This window comes from Lynx canadensis, chromosome A3 (genome assembly GCF_007474595.2).
Source record: "Lynx canadensis isolate LIC74 chromosome A3, mLynCan4.pri.v2, whole genome shotgun sequence".
NCBI lineage: Eukaryota > Metazoa > Chordata > Mammalia > Carnivora > Felidae > Lynx > Lynx canadensis.
In genome coordinates this window covers 47,090,580-47,096,579 of record NC_044305.1, presented here as the reverse complement: position 1 = coordinate 47,096,579, position 6,000 = coordinate 47,090,580, and positions in this window count along the sequence as shown.

The window sequence follows — 6,000 nt, the reverse complement described above, 5'->3', positions numbered from 1 at the left end:
AGTTAAAAAATGTCAACCCCAAGGCACACCTCTCCTGTCCTTTTGAAGACTGACTGTCTTTCACAAGCTGGCCATTAGCTGCACGGGGAGGGGTGGAGGTTCTAACAAAATGTGATTTTTTAGTGTGCTTTGTCTCTGTAGAGAGGCTTCAGAAAGCCCTTGAAGTCCTCAGCCTGAAATCCAAGTTAATAGGGGAAGTCCTTTTTTTTTTTTTTTGGTGGAGAGATTTGTTTGGGAGAAACATTGACCCAGACTGCACTCTGGGTAAACTAGGGCAAAAGACCTGATATCGTCTGCAGGGTACTTATTAACCACTGCTCATTTGTGGGATCAATATTTCCAGCAAAGGAGTCAACACTCAAGATACATCACTAAGTATGTCTTGTTTTTTTCTCTGACATACAATTTATTTTATAAATTCATCTGCTGGAGAAGAAAAGGCAGTAGGAAGGACTGTGTCTTTTATCTCCGGGATATGCAAAGCACATTTATTTTCAGCTTTTATCTCCGGAATTGTATGTTGATCCCATACATATAGATTGATTTTGTTCAGGTAGATAATGAAAAGTCAAGTGGAAAATTACACAATGGCACTCACGATCCTAGTCTTATATCGGTATATAAATTGGTTTATTATTTCATTCTATTAAAAGGCTTTTTTTTTTTTTTTTGTACCAGGAAAACTTCAAAATGCATCATGTTGTCAGCCTCACTGAATTTTCTTTTGGGGGAGGAAGTAGGGAAGGGGAGCTGAAGGAAGCGATTTATTCTGCTCCCGTTGCTAATTGTATTGGCTAAATGAGCTTCCGCAGAGGAGTATCCTTGCAGATTCTCTCCCCAGCCCACTTCAGGGTCACACACACAGTTTCTGTAACTCCAGGACCTTTCTGGGCCTGAACAAAGATGTCCACCATACAAGTCCTTCTTCATAAGTGGTTATTTTTTCCACTCCAGACAATTCTAAGTTTTGTCACGATGACTGAAAAAGGCAAGCACTCCCCCCTCCCCCAGCACCAAGAGGCCAGAGGCTAGAGGGTGGTAGCCAGATAAAGGCCACCACCAAGGGACAGCTTGGAGCCAGAATCCTGGAGGAAATGTTATTAATAAACATCTTCTGGACATTTGGTAGCCCGTGGAGCTTGCTCCAGCTTAAAGCAATTAATTCAGGACACTGACATAAACTCTCCAGGTCTTTGACAGCTTGGAGCCGAAATAAAAATGCTAGTTCTCCCGGGAAGAGAAGAGGCTGGCTAGCTCTTTTCTGGACTGTTTGCTTATAGGCCCAGAGAGCAACCTTCCTTGCAGAATGAAATGCAAGGGCACAAACAATGTACCAGGGAGAGAATAGAAGATGGGAATGAACAGTTTGAACTATTTGCTCAGCAGAAGGGCACCACAATGCTGGGGTAGTGGTTTTCCCATGCACCCCCCGTCCCTTCTTTGGGGTCTTTTGTTATCCCCTGTCTCCTTTGGCCAGATAAGAGCACAGCTGCAGCATTGCAGCTAAGTAAGGCTGTACTTATCCCCCTAAATCTCGGGGTGCCTTTACTGTAATGGGTTAGGCTTGGCTCTCTTTTATTTTACAAGGGGATGGTGAGGGAGAGAATGGACGAATGGAGGGAGGGCCCGTGGGGGAGGGGGCGAGGCAGAAAGGACTGTGACATTGCTTGTATCTGATTCATGATTTTTTTCCCCTTTCTTTCTTAAATCCGGGCTGTGATCAGATACAATCTTTGTGGGGCATTTGAATGGAAGGGTTCAGTGATTTGTACCAGTCACTAGACCAAAATGTTGCCTTTTTGGGAATGGAAATGCAGAAGGTGTATGTCCCGGGAAGGGAAGAGGGGGATTTTGAGGCAGAATTTTTGGTTTAAATAACCAGGTTTAAATTCTCTGGCTGCAAGAAAGAGGGGAAAGTTTTGAATTGTCAATTTAAACACTGCATTCAATGATGATCTGTCACTTCTGAAAATCACTGGACTCCCCTCCCCTCCAAACTTATTTTGTTCAGAATCCTAATGAATACAGGTTGCTGGGATCAGAGTTAAAAATAGGATGATCGGGAGATGAACATAAAATGTACTTTTGTAATTGCCATAAATTACACTTCTAATCAGAGTAAATGTCACCTAAAATATAATCAAATGTTCTTTCACATTTGCTCTTTTAAAGTCAGAGCCTATTTTAAATGCCATAAGAGACAGTAGACATGGCAATAATATAAAAAATAAGCGCAAAGTACCGTTTACATTAAATTCATTTTAAAGTCAAAATCTAACAGGGGTTTGCCTTGTTGTGTGTGTGTTCCGACTCAGTGGGCTTTGCCACCGATGTTGGTTTTGGGAACCAGGCCACAATGCTTAATTCTATTGTAATAAGGTTTATTTAGCCTGAATGGTTTTATAAGGTGAAAAGGCAAGAAGTTTAACACCCAAGAAAATTCGTGGTTTACCATGATTGCATTAATTGTTCTCAGGCTAGAAGCCCACCTGCGGGAAGTACAAAGTTTCAAGGCTGTTTTTTTTTTTTTTTTTCCACACTGACAAAACTCACAGAAAAAACAAAACAAAACAAAACAAAACAAAACACCCTTCTGTATATTTTTCCTGCTGGGTGGTCAGAAGGAAAGGCCACGAAGCCAAAGGCCTCCCATTGAGACAGTGCTCTGCGGAGAGCCGACCTCACGTGCCACCACCGCGGGAGATGAGCGCACCTGTCCGTCTCTGCCACTCGCTGGTGAGGTTTGCACGTTCCGGGGGTGGGCGGTGGAGAGCCACGCACCACCCCCACGGCTGGGGCCCGGCTCCCCTACAGGGAAACGCCCACCTCATGTGCCCACGCAGTCTCAAGGCATCCCGTAAAATGTCTGTGTGGCCATTGTCCAGTAGAGCTGCTAAGTAGTTTAATGTCAGTGAGTATTAAATTTGATTTAAGAGGTGTGTGTGTGTGTGTGTGTGTGTGTTGTGCCCTGCATAGGATGCAGGGAAGTGGGAGTAAAAATGGGGGAAGGGTTCTACTTAAACATTTGCAAATATGTGATGGAATCATGAAAAAAAAGATTCCTTGAAATATATCATTTTTGCTTATGATTTTGTATAAACATGTATGAGTGGATAACCTTTTTTTCTCTATAAAGATTGTAATAAAAGTATCAAGTACCAGATGTTTTGCATTTCTTTTGCAAGCATAGATTTTTAATTTTTGTATTTAGTACTGAAATATTACCACATAACAAAGGACAAACACATTTTTTTTTTTCTGATTAGGTGCTAAGATTCAATGTATGCCACCTTTATGAAACTGAGACCAGGTGAAAGAATCATAATCTGCTTGGGTAAATATGTTTCTTCTCTCTAACTCTTGACTTGTCTAAGGACATTTTTTCCCACCCGTATTTTAAGAGTGATCTGAAAATCATACTGAATCATTGTGGATAACTCAGGGAAATGACTTTTGTCCTTTTGAGATCATGGATTTCCACAAGAAGGGAAACAGTTCTTCATTGCCAATTTCTGCACATAATGCACATGCAACTGGTATGCAGCACAAAGTTGCACGTGTTGGAAGGCCTCTGAGGGAGAAGGAATGCCATAGTGGAGGGCAAAGGCACAAATAATGAATCAAGTTTAAAAGACTGGTCAGAAGCAAGGAGCAAGTGATACTGATCTTATATGAGACAGGCTTGGACATCACACCAGCTGCCACGGGGTTTGATTAATGAGGCATTAAGGAGATCGAGTGACACTTACAGCTAGTTACTTATGGTGCTAATTTCAAAACACTTTGCAATAGACAAAGAGACTCTGCTCATAATGCAAAGTAATTTGTGGTGTGTTCCTGGTGAATGCATTTAGCGAAGCAAATATAGTTATGCAGAATTTAAATTAAGGTTGACACTAATGTAAACAGAGCCCAAGAACCACTGTCCAATAATTTGATGAGGACACAGGTTTTAATCAAGCCTCTTCCACTAAAATAGCAATTTAAATCCCCATCGTTTAAACTGGATAAAATGCTTAACCATGAAGGTTGGCGGGGAGGGGGGGGAATAAAAAATTACTGGAAAAGATAAAAGAAACACAATATCTCTGGGGAAACTGTGACTATACTTTGACCCAACAGAAGGTTATCCATGCTGATTTAAATATTAGGTTGATTCCAGGGCCAGATTCTAGGAATTTGAGGGCATTTGCCATGTATCATTTTTGTTGTGAAATTATGGTTTAACGCATTCTGGTAGTATTGATCTCAGAATAAAAATGATCCTGGTAATAAGAAAATGGAGACTCTAAGTTGATTCAGAGTCCCAAGAAGTATTTATTTTATTAAAAGGAGAAATATCCCCCCCAAAAAGATTTCTATTGAACTGAAATTTTCCAAATTGACTAGGGGTGGTGAGGATGGAAACAGGCCTGTGAAGGAAGGCCTAACTACTCTGAGGGTTCGATTTCCAAGAGGAGCTCACACACTCATACATGGCTTTTCTCCGGTTTGCTAGTTTATTTTCCTTACTAAAAATCATTAGGAGAGGAGGGTGGTCAGCCCAGGCATTAACGTTAATTAAAATGCCAGCTACCCAGGTTCCAGGGCCGGGGAGGCCTTGCTTGTTGGAAACAAAACAAAATAGCAACTTAACTCTGTCGCAGCTCTTGGAAGGAAAAATGAGTGAAGGCTAGAAACAACATATCCTAGGGTCTCAACACTTTTACTGGTGGCAACCGGTCTGGAAGGTGAGGGCATCCTAAATTATCTGAATTGTGATCTGACTGTTCTAAATCATGTTAATGATATATCTTCTGGGGAAAAATTTGTACAGAGGTGTGTTTTTAATACTACTCCAAAGAAAGATCCCCCAAAAAATTAGAAAAAAAATGCATTAAATGTAAAGCACCCTGAAAATGCTCCTAGTAGTAATTTTCAGTCACTCACCTTATGGAACTTCGGCAAGGGCAGAAGGTGAGGGGAAAACTGGAGATTGAAATATTCGGGAGAACGGCTGCGCAATGACCTTGATCTCGGCACCACCTATGTGGTGATGGATCTTATACACGGCAAATAAATCATGCTGTTAAGGTCACTCAGGCAGTAAGGCAGAGCCAGTCCACTCTGATCTTGGACACCGTGTCCCCTGCCCTTGGCCTCGGCCCCACAAGGGACGTATCCCCCTTGCAAGGAACCAGTGCCCCTTTCTCTGCTACCCTTTCCTCTGTGGTGGTTCAGTGGACTGTCAACACTGCTTTGGGAAGACTCCATTTTAGGGGTGTTACCTGAGGAAATCCCTTCCTCTAAATATGCTTAAGAGGGGAAGGGATTGCTAATAATCTTCATCCCTCCGGAGTTAAAGAAAATGAACTGAAAAAGTATCAGTGTGACTCACAGCTTCAAGGAGGGCAATTCTGAAAATAACACAGTCTGTATTCTCTGTGTCCAAAACAGGCAGACTCCCTTTGGCATCCTGATATTGGGAGCTCAGGGGCAAAAGTGAGAAGAGATGGGTTGGGAGGTGGCTCAGAAGCCACAGGACTGAGGCTCTCACAGTGCTTGCAGGGTATGCAGCCTGCAGGCCCTTCCTCCCTTCTGCTAGAGGAGAAGCAGCAAAGAGCATGGTGAGATAGGGGGAGGGGAGGGGATTAGTGTTGCAGGGCCAACCTGGCATGTCAGAGTGCCTTCCAGAATGTTGTAAAGAAAACAGTTTGCTGGGTGATGACTTTGGTGGCCTCCCGGGTTTGGGGACTGGTTCACACTCTTCACATCACCTTTGATGCCTTCTCTGACTGTGGAGGGCAGTCCCCAAGGGCTGTGATGCTCTTGGCATTGACAGAGTGTTGATTTCTGCCCTTGGGAGGCACCACCCTGCTTGGCCTATGTGGCAAAGTCACTGCTCATGGCAGCTGCTCCTCTGGGGACAGCTCTGATAAATGATCCGCTCAGCTCTCCACGGGCATGGCGGTGAGCAGCCCAGTGGTGCATATCCTCCTCCCTGTCCCCTCGTCCCCTGTC